Source organism: Cynocephalus volans, chromosome 5 (genome assembly GCF_027409185.1).
Source record: "Cynocephalus volans isolate mCynVol1 chromosome 5, mCynVol1.pri, whole genome shotgun sequence".
Classification (NCBI taxonomy): domain Eukaryota; kingdom Metazoa; phylum Chordata; class Mammalia; order Dermoptera; family Cynocephalidae; genus Cynocephalus; species Cynocephalus volans.
In genome coordinates this window covers 86,697,975-86,716,855 of record NC_084464.1, presented here as the reverse complement: position 1 = coordinate 86,716,855, position 18,881 = coordinate 86,697,975, and positions in this window count along the sequence as shown.

Here is an 18,881-nt window from a genome sequence, read left to right as displayed (position 1 = left end):
TATTTCTTACTTTTTGTATCAAACTTAACTTTCAGCAAGCAGCTGCTCATTCTCTTGAACCAACCTGCATTCTGCACTAAGCTTTTTGTATTTTTTGCTTTTGTGTTAAACTTGGCGTGAGCCCTGCTCAGTCTCTGGAGCTATGCTGCATTCGCTGTGAAGCCTGTATTTCTTATCTGTTACATTAAACTTGTTATCACTTTCCACTGTGACTCTGCCCTTGAATTCTTTCCTGTGGCAAGAGTCAAGAACCTGGTAAGAGGATGGGGTGGGTTGAAGCCGATGATCAGACCCCCAGACCCTACCTCCCACATCAGTATGAAGGGGAACGTCTGTCTTTTCCTTGAGAAAGTTTACATTTTTCTGTTTTCCTAAGTTAATAGAGGCCAGACACCCAAGGATAGGATGGGAAATGGAGAGAAAAATCACATACACTACAAATATATGAGATAAGGTATTTTTCTAAGTTTCAGTTTAGTTCTTCTTAGTTGGAACTTGTGTAAGTGGACAGATGAAGGGTGGAGGAGGAAGGATGGAGAGAGAAATTGTGGTAGAGGAGCAGCTCTGCCTCGGTGCCATCTCCACCCATCCCCATCCGGTCACACTTCACCCCTAACAACAGCAGACCTCTGTCGCCCACCAAGCCTCTGCCCAAACTCTCCTGGATCCACTGCTCTGACTCTCTTACACTCCGGGTCTGTCTTTGCAAACCGTAGTTCCCTGTTAAATATTGCCTACATTCTCCACCCTATTGTACAGTCCTTGAATCACTGACTCACTCTTGATTTATCATAAGTATATACATTTTGGTTAAAATCATGGACTTTGGAGTCGTGAAATATTTGCTTCACCACTTGTGGGACTCTGGCCTCAGTTGTCTCATCTGTAAAATTGGAATAATGACAGTACTTACATAATAGGTTAGTTGGAAAGAGTAAATGCAACGGCACAAGGAAAACTAGTACAGTGCCTGGCAAGAAATGAATGCTCTTTGGATGGTAGATATTATCATTCCCATTTATCTGACATGGCTTCTCACGGATTGTGATGCCAATTATTTGCAAGCTGGATAGGTATACAGAATACAAAGACTGAGCTGTAGGGTCTCTGCTTTTGGATAATTGGAATGATACTGTGATATGCTTCTGTTGGTTTACGTCCATGTTAACCATGGAAGACAAAGTTGATCCCAGCTATGTTGGGGAAGAGGTCAACTGTCTGTATAGTGAGGATTAGAACAGCGAGGATAGAGCTGAGTGCTGATGCCAGCGGCCTCTTGGCTTAATATGGCCCACAGTCAGGTTTTATGTAGCCAAGTAGGGTTTCTGGTTTTTGTTTGGTTTTTAGTGAAGTACATACCTGTAGACAGGGTGTGTGCTCTCTCCAGCCACTCCCTATTATCTTAAAGCCATCATGTCACACATTCACACATATTTACCTATCTATCCACAGTGTTATCCTTGAAGTTGTGACCCATACTATACATTATAAGAAGACAGTAAAGGTTTCAGAGCAGTGAAGGGTTAAATGTTCCTCCTTCTTAAAAACATAACAAATAGCACAGTAAAAAAAAAAAAAATCCTTTTAGGAAATGAAGAAGTGAAAACCTGGTCATGTGACCGTCTTAAAGAAATATTCTCAAATTTGCATAGATATGCCTTATTTTAAGGAGCCATATGCATCCTAAGTCCAAGGAAATCCATGGTAAAAGTAATGTCAGCCCTTGGACAGTATGAGTCAGAATTTCATCTCACTCCCTGAAGGGTCTTCTTCCAGGTTTCTCTGGGATTCCCCAGGAGTGTCTCAAACATGCTCAAGCACAAATCCTAAATAATACACCATAGCATGTGCCATTTTTTACTCTCCTGCCCCATAGCCAGGAGAGTTCACTTAAGCAAAGGCCATAGCCAGCTAAGCCATGTGAAACTGCCTCCTCCTGGACTCACCACAAGCTGCCTTTTCCAGATGCAATGCCTCTGCCAGCTGCATCAGCATCTCTACTGGGCATCAATACCTGTGTGGACATTGAAACTGCTCCTAGTCACAACGTTGCCAGGCAAACTACCTCCACCTGCACACTTCCTCTGGACACTGCAGCCTGTGTGCTGGTCCATCAAGGTGCTCAAGCCAACCAGGCACTAAAACTTTACCAAATTTCTTACAGAACTGGTGCTCAAGCCAACCAGGCACTAAGACTTTACGAAATTTCTTACAGAAATGGAGTAATCAACACCTCCCCCAACCACTTTTGTGTCCTGTGCTGGCATGTATACATCACCGGAGCATTTCCTAAGCTTCAGTGTGCCTCACAGAGGTTTTAGTGAAGAGAGCTCTTCCAGTTTTTCTCAAAACCTCTTCGCCCCATAGCACTTAGCTGTTCGTGTGTGATCAGACCCAAAAGAGAGATGCTGGGCTGCATTTAGAATTGCCATGACCCTCAGACACCTGAAGCTTAGTTATTGGGTCAAGTTCATTTGCCTGATTCCCCTTACCCCTAGGAAGAGTTCTTCCTTTGGAACACTGCTCTACGATTCAGTTAGAGTTTGTATGGCCTATCCCACCAGACCTCCAAACATAACACACATATAACAGAGTACCCAGAAAAAAATCAGACTTAAATTCTTTTATAGGGTGGAAAATCATTTAAAATAAGTTCTACTTTCTGGTGCCTTGAAGAAGAGCTGTCTGTTCTTCTTTGAGTGGATTTCCTTTGTCTCAATAAGAACCCCTTTGAGAGTATCTTTTAGTTACACAAAGATGTGCAGCAAGTCCTCACTGCTGTCCTGGAAGAGAACATAATAGGACTTCTTGACTGAGTTGGAGCCTGGCTCCAGCTCTGAAGGCAGATAGAGTCCCCATGCCTCTCCATTAAACTCAGTACTGTACAGAGGTTGGAGGTTATGAGACGCACATTCTGGAAAACTACTTGATACCTAGGGGTTCATGTGGTGGAAACACTTCAGATCCCAGTTCCTTTACTTTGTGGTTCAAAGTTTTAAAAATACATTCAGGGTAATGGCAGTAGCCCTACTAAGGTAAGATGGCATGAAAAAACTTATAAACTCCTTTGAAATTAAAGACACCAAGAGATAGCACAGAGAAGCTTAAGAGATGTGGATTCATACTAGCTTTTTAGATTGCACCCAGGGCATGGGTTGTGGGAGGGGAGACTGGTTCTGGGATGTCCTGACTGGTAGTGGGATCTACTCTAACTGACCAAAGGGGTGCCATCACTTGCTGTGGGGGAGAGAACACAGCTGATCCTCAGCACTATACACTTGGCAGCTGGGCCAATTCTGACTGTAAGCTTAACACTGGGGGGGATATGACCTCCTTCACACTGAGGAATCCTGCATCTTTGTAAAGTAGCAACACAGTGGTGAATAGAACTTGCAATAGAGTATCTTGGTTTTGGCAGTGATGCTGCACTTTAGCAACTCTGGAGTGAAATGGGGCATGTTTTCCCCAACAGTTCCATCAAGCAGGTGGTGACAGCTTCTGAGAAAGGTGCCAAGATTGCTCAGGTTCACACAAGACAAAGGTAACATTTAATCACTTTACACTCAGTAACATAAAAGAGTAAGGTTTCACAGCAGCATCATTCACAGTAGCCAAGAGATGGAAACAATCCAAATGCCCATCAATGGATAAATGGATAGTAAAATGTGGTATATGCATATAATGGAATATTATTCAGTCTTAAAAAGTAATGAAATTCGGATACCAGCTACAACACAAATGGACCTTGAAAACATTATGCTAAGTGAGCCAGTCACAAAAGGAAAATTACTGTATTATTCCACTTATATGGGTAGTCAAATTCAGAGGGATGGAAAGTAGAGTGGTGGTTACCAGGGTCTGAGGACAGGGGAGAACAGGGATTTATTGTTTAATGGGTACAGAGGTTCTGATTGTGATGATAAAAATGTTCTGGAAGAAGAAAGTGGTGATGGTTGAGACATCACTTAATGCCATTGAACTGTGCACTTAAAAATGGTTAAAATGGTAAATTTTGTGTTAACTATATTTTACTACAATGAAAAAATTTTAAAAGATGTCAGAGTATAGAATGGTAGATAACTACATTTATTACTACTCTGATAATATGGGAGCTAGAAATCTATGTAATTTGAATATTGAAACAAATCCAACCTTACTTTTACTTGCCAGATGGTGATGTCAGAATTCTGTATTACATTAAAAAATCTAATACAGAAAAATACAACCAGGAAGATGGTGGAATAGATGGCCCCCAGCATCACTCTCTCCCACAAATCAACCAATTTTCAACTGTACAAATGTAACAACAGCTGAGCTGGGGCTGTTGGAGCTCAGGGAAAGAGGAGGAGAGACCTACAGAGTTCATGAAGGTGGGAGAAACCATGATGAGAGAAAGAAAAAACTGCTCAGAGCATTTTGGGCCATGGCCACTTTAAGGCTGGAGCTGCTGAGCACATGAAGCAGGAGCTGGCAGAAGGCACAGCTGTGCCCTTTGGATGGAATTACTTGGAGGTGGCAGGGGAGAACAGGGCCTTGCTGACCTCAAGACAGCAAAACCACTAATAGGGTTCCCATGGACCCACACAGAAGTAAGGACCCAGAACAAGTGAAAAAAAGGGAGCCATTCAGAAGCTGGTGAGTCATTGCAAAGGACCAGCACAGGGCCCATCCCATGGGAAGTGTTTGGAGCACAGGTGGTGGGGGGGGACAGGCCTACCAGGAGAACACTGGGACACAGCAAGGACAGCCAATCCACCCCCCAATCAGACAGGACCACTCAGCGGAGAATGGTCGGGAATGCAGAATTGCATAGGGTGCAGTTTGATGAAAAAACTCAGGCCCAGATCAGAGTTTCTACACAACCCAGGTGCACCAGGTCAACCATTAAACCCGGAGCTGCACAAAAAGTCTTCCCTAGGGAAACAGCAGCAAAGCAGCAATTTAGCTCAATAACACAGCTCAAGTACTGGTTCCCATAGGAAGTTCGACAGTTTTAGAAGTAAGCAAAGAACAAAAAATTAGTTCTGGCCCAGGCACACCACCAGAGCCTTAGGGCCCACCAGGGGACATGAGGCATGGAGCCAGGGACCTGACACCCCCACCCACAACCAGGCACACCACCAGTGCCTCGGGGCCCTGCCCAGGGGTCCAAGTCATAGAGCTGGGGACCAGACCACTCTCACAACCAGGCACACCACCAGTGCCAAGGAGCATGCCAAAAACATCACCTCCATGTGGGTGGCCCACCACAGACACCACAATAACCATGGCTTCCATGAAAGTGGCTAGACATCACAACCACCTTGCACATGGTCCACCAGCCACTGGAGTGCATTGACACAAGGGGAGTCACCAGCAGAGACCAAAGAAAAGAATAGGATGTCTCTCTCCACAAAGCCCATTCCAGAGTGACAGAAGGAGCAGCTGCTCTATGATAATATTGGGGGACCTGAGCACACCTCTCAGCATTGGACAGATCATCTAGGCAACAAATCAACAGAGTAACCATTACTCTTTCAGAAGGAGAGAAGAAATCTAGGGTAGTTAGAGGGGGGAGGGGGGAGGAACAGGGGGATGGGGAGAAATTGGACAAGGGGCATAAAGAATAAATACAATTTGTAACAATATACATACTAGTAATTTTGATTTGATCCACATATGTCAACATTCAATCCCCAAAATACGTATAATCAATTATGATTCAACAAAAAATAAATAAAAAAATATATATATAAAAAAAATTGCAGCAAAAAGAAAAGAAAAATACAACCAGAAATGGGGCATCCTTTAATTTGAGTGATTTCTTAAAGCCTTTATATTATTTATTTTAGATGGATCCTCATCCTTCTACATTACTCAGCTATCTTCAGACTCAGATAAGATTCAAAATCTAAATATAACACTAGAAAAAGGTTGTGAAACAGGTCCTCCAAAATGGTTCTGCCAATGCTATTCTGTGGAACTTGGAGGCTGGTTATTTCTGTACTCAAGTCACATTCAGCACCAACCCCATCGCCCCATCCTCATACTGCACCAGGCATAAATAGTCTGGGGATTTTTTAAAAATGCAGCTTCTTATTCAACAGGACTGGGGAGGAACTTCAGACTCTGCATTCCTAACAAGCTCCCAGATGAGAATTCCCGTCTGAGAACCACCTTTTCAGCAGCAAGGGCCCTGCTCATGTTCCCTTCTGTATCTGGTGTATGGGTTGTTTTTTCCCTGCTAGAATGAAGGCCACTTTGAGGGCCAAAACCAGGACAAATAACTGTGTATCTCTTCCAGCCTCTAGCATAATGCCCTGTGCAAATATAAGAGCCCAATAATACTGGTAATGATGATTAAATTCAAATTACAAAAAGTAAACAGCAAATACGGAAGGAAAGAGGAATAAATATTAATTAGAAAATAAAAATCAAAAAAACTGTGAATAGTCTATGATACACCAAATGAAGGAACTTTGCTAAGTAAAAGAAATGAATTTTACAGGACTTGAATACTCAGATGATCTTCAGAAATGAGTATAACACCTAGGAAATTATAGAGGACAAAGTACAGATGATTTTCTTACTAGGTTGACATGTGACATCTTTTAAAGGAATTTTGTTTCAAAGAGGCATATCTTATTGTGCACATGAAAATGGAACTAATTCTTGCCTAGCTACATTCATTTCTGAGGACTCTGTATGTGGGGGGCACCATATAATGATTTCAACTTCTATTTAGTATAGTGCTTCATCCTGTAGAAACTGTTCACAATTCCCAAGCATTGCTGTTCTTTAGAATAAGTCTATAAAACAGGCCTCAAGAAATAAATACCCCCTAAGTTAATACAATGAAAAATAATCATAAGTAGAACTGATCCTTTTTGAAATATGAAATAAATTTTATGCTGAATAGTGACAAGAATGCCAATGAGAAATAATATATTAAAATAAAATGTGAATTAAGTTTGCACAAAGTTCTGGTTTTTAATTATAGAAACACATCGTATCCTGTTGTCTTCCTGTGATGCTAATTCTTCTGAGATCACAAATTTTTCTTTTATTATTCAGTGGGCAGACTTATTTCTCAACATGTATTAGTCTACATTTGAGATGCTTAAATTTTCCCCTGCGCTGATCTCTTCCATTTTCTGTAGCACAGAAGTGAAGTTTAAAATTCATTTTCCTATGTCAGACATGTCTTTCTGATGCAGCTCTCTCCATTGGCACTGCTTACAAAGGACAGCACAGTAGAAACCCTCATTCATGTCTGTGGTTACCATATGGAGAATATTCAGTCTAATCCACCTACTGAAAGCAGATCCGATGAGCAGACAGCTTCCCTCCCTGATAGCTCATTATGCCTTGGTCTCTGCAAACTGGAGGCTATAAATCTGAAAGCAGCATTACAGCCTGTGAATTGAATGTATAATGTAATTGATAAACTCATGTTCTCCATTTAAAGAATTGTAATAAACCAAGAGTGTGCTGATTTTCTAACATGAATTAGTTTTTTGATTAGTTTCAGAATTGACGTGGTTTAAGCCTTTAATACACATGAATTCTAAAACACTGTTTTCTTTAATCAGCTAGTTCCCCTCTCTCTCCCTCACTATTTTTATTGAAAGGCTTTGAAGTTTCTTATTCCAAATTACATGAAACATTGATTAACCCCATAGATTTATTTAAGTGCTTTTGTTATTAGATATTTTAGAGAGACTCACAGAGGCAAAAGGGAAGAAATTCTGCAATTAATTGGGATTGCCTGATTCTGTTGCTACAGTCAGTAAATTGGTTCCCAGTAGGAGATTTAATAGAAAAACATTCAATTTCAAAATGGCCTGGATGCATCAAAGGGATTAAGCTGTAATGCTTTTAATCCCTGTAACTCAAACAAACAGAAAATTTTCCTAAGCAATGAACTGCATAATGTGTTTGTGGGCCAGCAAATGATAATTGTGGAACATCAGCTAAACAGCCCATTCTGTAGCCAGCCATGTCACGTGATACAGCCAGAGTGACAGCCAGGGGACTTAGCTGCTTTTAAACTCCAGGGTTTGAGTGAAACGACAGTGGGTGCTATTTGGGAAAGTTCTAGTCTCTGGAACTTCCAAACTATCAGAGATCCCATCCTACCAACAAACCTTTAGGTTAAAGCTCCAAGTCGGGAATGGTAATTATGTTACCATTCCCCACAGGCCACAACTTCCCCCACCCCAGGGCCCACGGCAGACATGACTCTTCCCTCAGATCACCCTTTCCCAGCAAGACTGTACTGAAGTTTGATCTATTTGCCATCCCTTTTCCAGGTCTTTTTCTCAAAAAATTACTTAAATTACTCAATCTCCATCATCAAATTTCTGTTTCTAAACTTCTGGTACAAGATGTCAAATAGCATATAGGCACAACTTGAAATGTATATATTTTTAATAATCTGAGTTTATTCCATTTTGGCAGCTTCTTGGTATCATTTTTTTAATTAAAGTTTTTTTTTTTTTGAGAAAATTGTAGATTCACATGCAATGATAAGAAATAATACAGAGATGTTTTATTTTTTTTATACGTAAACTGAGTCTTGCAGAGTGACTGTGGCATTTGACATTCCCAATAGCAATTGTTATCCAATTTCTCTGTATCTCTGCCAGCATTTGGTGTTGTCACTATTTTTATTTTAGCCATTTTGATAGGTGTGCAGTGATATCTCATTGCAGTTTTAATTTGTATTTCTCTAATGGCTAATAATGTTGGACATTTTTTTCATGTACTTATTTGCCATCTGTATATCCTCCTCAGCAAAATGTCTCTTCATGTCTTTTGCCCATTTTTTAACAGGATTTTTTGGTTGTTGTTGAGTTTTCAGGGTTTAACTACATATATATACGGTTAGGGTGAGGGTTAGGGTTGTTAAGGTTAGGGTTAGGGTGAGGGTGAGGGTGAGGGTTAGGGTTAGTGGTTTGGGTGAGGGTGAGGGTGAGGGTGAGGGTTAAGGTTAGCGGTAGAGTTAGGGTGAGGGTAAGTGTTAGGGATATATATATCCTGTATTTAGTTTTTCATCAAATGTGTGTTGTGTAAATATTTCTCCCAATCTATAGCTGGTCTTTTCATTCTCTTAGCAGAGTCTTACATGGAGCAAACCATTTTAATTTTGATGAAGTCCAAGTTAGCAATTTCTTTTATTGATTGTGGGTGGGTGTTGTCAAATCTAAGATCTCTCTGCCTAACCCTAGATCCTGAAGATTTTCTCCTGTTTTTTCTCCTAAAATTTTTATAGTTTTATATTTAAGCCTGTGATCCAATTTCATTTAATGTTTGCATAAGGTTTGAGACTTAAGTCTAAGTTTTTCTTCTCCTGCCTCCCCCTTTCCCTCCTCCTCCTCCTTTTCCTTTTTTTTATCTATGGATGCCTAATTGTCCCAGTACCATTTACGGGAAAGGATGTCTTTCTGCTGTATTTTTTTTTTTTTTGCAAAAATCAGCTGGACATATTTGTGTGGGTCTATTTTGGGTTCTGTTCTAATGATCTGTTTGTCTATCCCGCCCAAATAATACAGAATACTGTGGCTATGTAATGAGTGATGAAATCAGGTAGACTGATTCTTCCCACTTTATTCTTATTTTTCAAAACTGTTTTAGCTATTCTAGTTTCTTTGCCTTTCCACATAAATTTTAGAATATTTTTGTCTATAACTATATAAAATGATATTGAGATTATGAAAGGAATAATGTTAAACTTATATATCAGTTTCGGAGAGAATTTACATCTTGACCATGTTCAGTTTTTTAGTCCATGAACACGGCATATCTCTCTATTTATTCAAATCTTCTTTGATTTCTTTCATCAGTGTTGTATAGTTTTCAGCATATAAATCCTGTACATGTATTGTTAGATCTATACCTGAGTATTCTATTTTTTGAGCAATTGTAAATGTATTGTGCTTTTACTTTAGCTGTTTATGTATTCTTTTTGAGTAAACAGAAATATAATAGATTTTTGTATGTTTATCTTATATCCTGTGACCTTACTGGACTCTCTTATTAGTTTTTGTAGTCTTTTTGCAGATTCCTTGAGACTTTCTATGTAGATCATCATGTCACCGCATGTAGAAACAGTTTTATTTCTTCCTTCCTGACATGTGTGGCTTTTCTTTTCCTTTCCTTATTGCATCAATTAGAACTTCCAGAACTATGTTGCATAAAAGTGGTAAAAGTGGGCATCCTTGTCTTGTTCTTGATATTAGGAGGAAGGTATTCAGTATTTCACCAGAAGTATAATATTAGCTACAAGATTATAGCAGATGCTCTTGGTCAAGCTGAGGAAGCTCTCCTTTATTCCAATTTTTCTGAGATTTTTTATAGTTATAAATGAGTTTTAAATTTTGTCTAAATTTTTACATCAGTTGGTATAATAATGTGATTTTTCTTCTTAGACTGTTAATATGGTGGGTTACAGTGACTGATTTTTGAAAATTAAACTAGAGTTGCATCCCTAGGATAAACCCCACTTGGTCATGGTATATGATTGCTTTTGTATGTTGCTAAATTTTATTTGCTCATATTTTGTAAAGTATTTCTGCATCTACATTCATAAGCAATATTGGTTTGTAGTTTTCTTCTTCTTCTTCTTTTTTTTTTTTGTACTATCTTTGTATGATTTTTGTTATAAGGGCAACACTAACCTCATAAAATGAATTGGGAAGTGTTCCCTTCTCTTCTATTTTCTGGAAAAGATTGTGTAGAATTGGTTTAAATTCTTACATATATATTTGGTAGAATTCTCCAGTAAAAAATTTGGGCCTGGAGATTTTTTTTGGGGGGGGGATTTTTTAAATTATAAATTCAATATCTTTTGTCATTTAACTAGTACACGTATATTTAACATAATTATTGATATGTTAGGATCTAAGTATGCTATTTTATTTCTTTTTCCTGTTTTCCTGTGGCTTCCTTGAACATTTTTTAGAATTTCATTTTTATTTATTTATAGTGTTTGTGAATGTATCTTGTATGATTTAAAAAAAAACTTTCTTATACTCTATGTATTTCACTATATATGCATAAGTTACCACAGTCTAATGATATCATCATTTTACCAGTTTGGGTAAAGTATAGAAACCTTACCTCCCTTTACATCCATTTATCTTCCCTTATTGATAATATAATTGCCTTAAATATTTCCTCTATACTCATTTAGAAATACAGCAGACAGTGTCATAATTTTTGCTTCAACCATCAAACTGATTTAGAAAATTCAAAAGGAGAGAGAAAGTCTTTTTTAACCCTTATTTTAGTTTATCCTGTTTTGTAATTTTTTTCTTCCTTCCTGATGTTCCAAGTTTCTTTCTTTTACTGTTTCCTTTCTGCTGTGACAACTATTTTACTGTATATTTTAAAGTAGAACTGCTGGCGAAAAAACTCTCAGTTTTTCTTCATCTGAAAATGTCTTGATGTCCCCTTTATTTCTGAAGTATGTTTTTGCTAGTTATAGGATTCTGAATTGATACTTATTTTCTTTCAGCACCGTTTATGTGTTGTGCCATTTCTCCCCGCCTCTGTGATTTCTGAGGAAAAATTTACTGACATTAAAATCGTTGTCTCCATAGATAAGGTGTTATTTTTCTCTGGCTGTTTGCAAGATTTTTCTTTATCTTTATCTTTCAAAAATTTTGTTATAATGTGGATATAAATCTTGGAGTGGATTTCTTTGACTTTATTTTGTTTATGGTTTGTTAAGCTGCTTAAATCTCTAAGTTTATGTCTCATTACATTTGAGAACTTTCCAGCTATTATTACTTCAAGTGCTTTGTCAGCACCACCCTTTGTTTCCCCTCTTCTTCCAGAATTCCAGGGACACAAATGTTAAGATATTTTGTACTAGCCCCACAGGCCCCTGAGGCTCTGTTTATTTACTTGTTCAATGTATTTTTTCTTGTTATTTTCATAGTGGGTGATTTATTTATTTATTTTATTTTATTTTATTTTTTTATTTTTTTTATTTTTTAAAAAGTTGACCAGTAGTGGATCTTAACCCTTGACTTGGTGTTGTCAGCACCACGCTCAGCCATTGAGCCAACCAGCCATCCTTATATAGGATCCGAACCCATGGCCTTGGTGTTATCAGCACTGCACTCTCCTGAGTGAGCCATGGGCCGGCCCATAGTGGGTGATTTCTGTCATCGTCCTGTTGACTGTGTCAATGATTCTTTCCTCTGTTTCCTCCATTCTTCTCTTTAAGTTTATTTATTAAGCTTTTTATTCAGTTATAACATATTTTAGTTCTAAATTTAAAATTTTGTTCGTCTTTATCTCTTCGATTTCTTTGCTGAGTCTTTCTAATTTTTTATTTGGTTGAAACATGTTTGTAATTGATCATTGGGGCATTTTAAAATTTAATTTAATTTATTTTATTTTATTTTAAATATACAATGTAGTTGATTTTCATGTCCCTTTACCAATTCCTCCTTATAACTGCTTTAAAATGCTTGTCAGAAAATTCTAACATCTCTTTTTGATGGTGGTATTTTTATTTGTTTGTTTGTTTGTTTATTTTCTGGTACCTTCTTTTATTTTTTTGGTGGCTGGCTGGTATGGGGATTTTAACTCTTGACATTGGTGTTATAACACAGCACTCTCACCACCTCAGCTAACCAGCCAGCCCCAGGATTTATTGAGAGTCTTTTTAATTTAGTTTGAGATTGTAAGATCTGTGCACCATGCACAAACCCCACACATCAGGATGGCTCACCTCACAAAGACCATGAGACAGAGACCGATGCAATCAAGCAAGAGGAGTTTATTTCCAGCATGCTGGGGTCACTCAGCATTCAAGACAAAAGCGACCCCGAGCCTTTAACACAAGAGTTTTTTATACAGTTTTTTAGACAGACTTTCACAATAGGATGAGTTGTTTACTGTTTACAGGTTATCAGAGGTGACCTTTGGATTTATTGGTGGGCTTTAGTGAGCTGATACCCTGATAAGGAACAGTGCACTTCCCAATCGTTTATCTTCCAGGTGGCTTTTAGATAAGGAACTGGTCAGTCAGTTCCTAGAACCAGGTGGTGTTTTACTCCCTTCCTGGAATTTAATGTGTCTGGGCCTGCCTTACTTAAAATGACATTAGTTATGTTTTCTCGTTTTTAGCAAGCATTAAATACAGAAGCAAATTAAGCATGTTAAAGTTATATTTTTCTCTACAAGATGTTCTTGATTATTGGCATGATGAGAGACTTTTGACTGAAACCTGGACATTTTCAGAATTGCTGTAAGACTATGGATCTTATATAAACTTTCTGTTTATCTGTTTTTTTCTCTGACTCTGCTCTAGCAGGAAAATCTCACTTCATTACCGTCAGGTGGAGGTAGAAGTCCAGGTTTCCCATTTATCTCCTCTTGACACTGGGGATCCTCATTACTGCTGGATAAAGATGGCCCTTGGCACTCCCCACGAGGTTTCCACTGACACGGCAGTGTTGGTGTCCTTGTTTCAACTGGGCAAAGGTGAAAGACTTGACTTTCTACTGTGCCTCCTCTGACACCACCCTAGTGGGGAGGGAAACACTTCATTACTGCTCCGTGGGAGTGGAGGTCTAGGCTTCCCATGTAGACTCTATGAACAGTGTGGGCTTTGGGGCTTATTACCTGCTGCTGGGGATGAAAGCCCCAGCTTCCTGTTTAGCCTTCCCTGACATCATCCTGGGGGTGATGTTACATCATCCTGGTGTCTTGTTACAACATCAGGAGAATGCAAGTCTAGCTCCCAGTTAGCGTTTGCCAGCATGGGGAGGGTGGTTCCATGGCTTTTTCTCTCATGTTTGGTTGGAGTAGAGAAGACATTGTGTCAAACTTTTCTTTCTTTCTGGGCTGCCTATCTGGTTCTCTGGATAGAGAGAGCCGCCTCTTTAGGGGCTTTTCTTTATCTGAATGCATTGGCATTTCAAGGTTGGTGACCTTTTCAGCTTTCAATCTGGGATATGCAAAGAAAAAAGAAAATTTGGCATTTCACCACTGTATTGCTCCTTCTGTCCCAATTTCCATAGCCAGTCTGATCTTCTCTTCACCTCTCAGAGTTTTCTTATTTTTATTTTCTATATAATGTCCATGGTTTTAGTGAGAGGGATAGGGAGAAGCATATCTACTCCATCTCTGCAGAAGCAACAGTCCAGGTCTATCCTTTTATTCACTTGGAAAGTTTACAAGCAAAGTAATCATTAAGCATAGAATCTGAGAATGTTGTTTTCGTAAGTGCCCAGAGGCCACAGATGACATTCAGAAGTAACTTAGATATCAAGATTGTCTTAAGAAAGATATTGTTGTTAGAAAATAGAGACAGCTCTATTTTCTAGCTCTGCCCTGAAACAGGATACTCTCTCACCCCTTGAGTGTCGGTCAGTCTGTGAACCTGTTCACTGGTTCTGAGACAAACCCTAGATACCTATGAGATTTTTTGTATGTGCTGGTTTTTGCTGAGACCCACTGTGCATTCAGGCACCCCAAATGTCTTCTTGGCTCATAGGAACTGAGGGTTATACACAAAGTTGTTCATGACTTAATATATTACTCTTCCAGTAATTTTTGCATTTTTAAAGAGGGATACTACAAAAAGAACAATGTTCAGCCAAAGAATGAACCTCATATAGTACGTTTTCCATCATCAGTAATGTGAAATTTTCTGAGAAGGGAGAAAACATTTACCAGAATTCTAAAAATTGCAAGAAATTTGTAATCACTTTATAATCCACATTCAAGACTAGCCCTGTATGGTGGTGTACAAGTTTTTTCAAAGATATGGCTGTTTGTAAATATCTTTACTTTGTGTGTACATTCATGAGGACTAACTATATGAAAATATGTGTGTAGAGATGTGACTATAATATATTCTCCTTGATCAAAAAACCTCCAGCCTAGAGCACAAGAAGGGAGATTGGTTGCTCAGGGGATTATAGAGGCTAAGGCTGTTCCTGATCGAAAGAGTTTATTCTACTTATGGAAGCCCAGCACAGTGATTGAGTGTGGCTCTAGGTTCAGTGCGGTCTGGGTCATATCCCTCTCTGCCTTTAACTAGAGGTGTTGCTTTAATGACTTTCTTAACCTCAATCTTCTTATCTGTACACATAATAATATTTATATTGTGGGAGATAATTCATGTCAATCACTTAACATAGTGCCAGACACATGACACAGACTCAGTAAGTGTTAGGTATTAAGAGTTAAAATCTTTGCATTACTAAGATATCTTTCCACTAAAAAAGACAGACGTTCTGCGCTGGGGGCAGGGTGTCAGTGTTGCATTGCCCTCCTGGAAAAAATGCTCTGCAAGAATGGACGATCAGGAACCCTAGATGGTGTAAGAGAAACTTGTGGTCTTCTTGATGAGGACCAAGCCTACCTGCTTGTGTGCCTATCACCTCTATCTCCTCTGAAGGTTGAATTAGAATACATACATCCTTTAGGTTTTTGAAAATGTTGGGCTGCCATAGACAATGTCTTACTTCTTCCTCTTACAATTGTACCATCATTGTTTTAAAGCATTACGAAATGAGAGATGTGTTGTGAAGCACGCATCAAAACATGGTGGGAGAGAGTAGTCTAAAACAATTAGTGGAAGGGGTACCTGAATGGCAGGAATTTTCCTTGAGCTGGTAATTTTGTAATCGTGAGCCAATTCATCAAAATGTTAGTCATGTTTAAATTATTTGAAAATAAAGCAGGTTTACTGCTGTAGCCACACCCTGTGCTTACAGGGAAAGATATGCCTTCATTTTAATGTCTCCATTGCCAAATCCTTGATATCAGATAAACTTAGTCATGGCCTCAGCAAACTGGGTTAATCTGCACTCCAAAGGCAGCAATGTTGCTGTTTCATTCTAATCTGGAATTGTGAGAAAATCCAAAAAAGCATTCTGAGCATGTGCAGGACCCTATAATGCCTACAGGGGAAAGCTGAGTCACAGCATCCTCCCTGGACCTTAGGTTAAAAGGATGAGTGCAGTGAGACCCATCTATGAAAATCCTCCAGTCTCTTAGAATTACTAAGTGTCTTGCAGCTCCATAGTTGTGCATTTTGTAACCTCAGGTAGATGAGCCCAGCATAACATACAGTATTTAGAAGATATTAGATATTTGTTGAGTTGAATTTAATGAAGTTCATTAAGTGGGAGAGAAACCAAACTCACTCCTTCTGGAGGAAGGAAAAAAGGGAGAAAATTAGCATTTTTTGAGGACCTTCCATGTGCTGAGGAGAAGGGGATGTATGCAGTTGGCACCATAATGTGTTATGGCAAAGAAGAGGGGCACATAAGGAGTTTGTGCTTGTCATCATCCCCAAGCCTGTACCACTTCCTTGGGGAATTACCAGTGATGTGATTCTCTTGTACTGCTCAGGAGAGAAGCAACATGTAAGAGGCAGGACTGTGGAAGGAAGAAATCAGCCTTCACTGAGCACCTGCTACGTGGCCAACACCATGTTCATCAGTTTACACAGATTCTTACTTTATTTCCTTGCACACTTCCAGTCAAGCTTTCAAGTGCAGTGGTGCCATTAGCACCCTCGGCCCAAGAGAGTATCAATGTCTGATAGAATAATGTAATTTTTCCAAGACATTTCCATTTTTTTTCTAAGTATCAGACTTTATTTTTATACAGTTTTAGATTTACAGAGAAATTAAGCACAAAATACAGGTAATTCCCATATCCCCCCACCCACATTTCTCCTGTTATTAAGATGTTACATTAGTATGGTACATTTGTAACAGTTATAAACCAATATTGATCTATTCTATTAACTCAGTTTTACATTCGTTTTCCCTCTTTGTATGTACAGCTCTATGGGGTTTGCCAAATGCATGTCTTGTATTCACCTCTATATTATCACACAGAATAGTTTCACTGCCCTAAAAATTCCCTTCGCTTCACCTATTCATTCCTCCCACCCTCCCCCCTCAACCCTAGCAACCACTGACGTTTTTCATTACCTCAAACATTTAGCATTTCTTTGTGCTGTGAGCATTCAAAATCCTCTCTTGCAGCTAACTGAAAGTATAAAATAAGTTGTTGCTAATTATAATCACCCTACAGTGCTATAGAACACTAGATCTCATTCGTCCTGCAGGAATTTCCATTTAAATAGTGACCCAAGGGTAGTATAAAGTTGTGAGGCCACAAACTCTCGCTGAGCTATTTATCAACCTGTGTATCCATCCATCTGTCTAACCCATCATCTCTATATCTATCTATTGAGGAGTGGAGAGAGAGCCAGGGACAGAAAGAGGGAGGAATAGAGATACAGAGGAGAGAGTTGGTGAACTCGGAGGGGTGGAGTGTCCTCCCTAAGTGGGACTTAACTCTATCTACCCACATTGTTGATCTTACCATCTTACCCTGAGGATAATATTTGACAGGAAATGGAAAACAATTGTGATGTATTATACTGACTCAAAGTAGACACTGGTTATATGTACTTAGCCTTATCTTTCTTTATCACTCTGCCCACTTTTTTTCCTTTCCCTTTCTACATGCTCTGTTATTTTTATGAGGCTGTTGCTGGCCCAGCTGTCAGAGTACTCTCCTTAGGCTTCTCCAAGATAAAACATCACTGGGCTTTGTTCTCCCGTTTGCACGCATGCGGATGCTGTTACTGGGATGGTAGCCAGCCTCTCTAGTGAGTTGTAAACTGTATGAGCAGCTAGTGGCGATTACATTTACAGCAGTGTATGTCAGTTTCAACTTTTTATAAGACTATCAGCATTTCATTGCTTAAGTTGGCTATTTATATGTATGTTGGTACTATTGAGGCTCAGGAGGAGACCTCAATTAAGATTACGGGCATGAAAACTCACCACTTTCAAAAATACCTTCCTAGACCTGGAATCTCTCCCCCTACCTGAGCTTTGTCCCCTCAGGGACTGCCTATGCAGTCACCACATTGGAAAGAGAGAGTAGATGAACTGATTTGTACTTCTGAGGCCTGGTGCATCTTTTCTATACCCCTTCTTTTTGAATGACTTCTGCAGCTAAGTACTGCCTGTTTGATGGGCTCCCCTTTTGTTTGCTTCCTTCCTATCTCCCTTTTTATCCTGCATCAATCTCCTCTAGAAGATGAGAGCTCTTTGTCTGTCAGAACAGTGTAGGCCTGGCTCCACAAGGTGCTCAGTAAATTGAATGAATGAATGAATGAGTGAATGAGAGAAGGGATGATGCAAATTCAGTTATGAATGAGATAATCTTTTCCAATCTCTGCTTAGACACCATCCAGTGATAGGCCCTCTTTAGCTCCATCAGGCAACCTTTCAATTTTAGAATTGTTATGAATTTACTTATTTGGAAGCAAATTTGGCCACTCTCTAATTTGCTCCATCTTCCTCCTTGTCCTTTTGAAACAACAGTGACATAAAAGCCTCTCATATGCTTATAGACCTGAACTCCTCTGATCCAATGTACCTTTTTGCAGGCTATATATTTACCTTTCTTCACAGAGTGTGGTTTTCAGGTGCTTTATCATTCCTAGTCTCTTTCTGTAATGTATCACATTCTCTACCTAAAATGTAGCTCCCAGCCCTGAATACAGTTCTTAGACATGGCTTGACCAATGACTGGGGTATTCTCATTGTCTGCACCTGTCTGCCATCCTGCTACCTACTGTGTTAGGTACCCGGAAAAATGGCCGCTCAAGTTCATCTCAGCGAAATGAACTTTCTTCCTTCTTTGATCATGCCTCAGTCCTGAGTCTCTTCCTAACTCTTCTACCATGAGAAACTACTTAGAAACTTGAGCACATCCTTTCCCTGTCACCTGTGAAAAACAGGTCCAAGGTTTCCATAAGTATCCAGCTTCTCCTTGCAGTCTCTCCCAAGTCTCCATCCTAATGGTCCTCTCTACCTAAAGTCAACTATGCTTCCTATAAA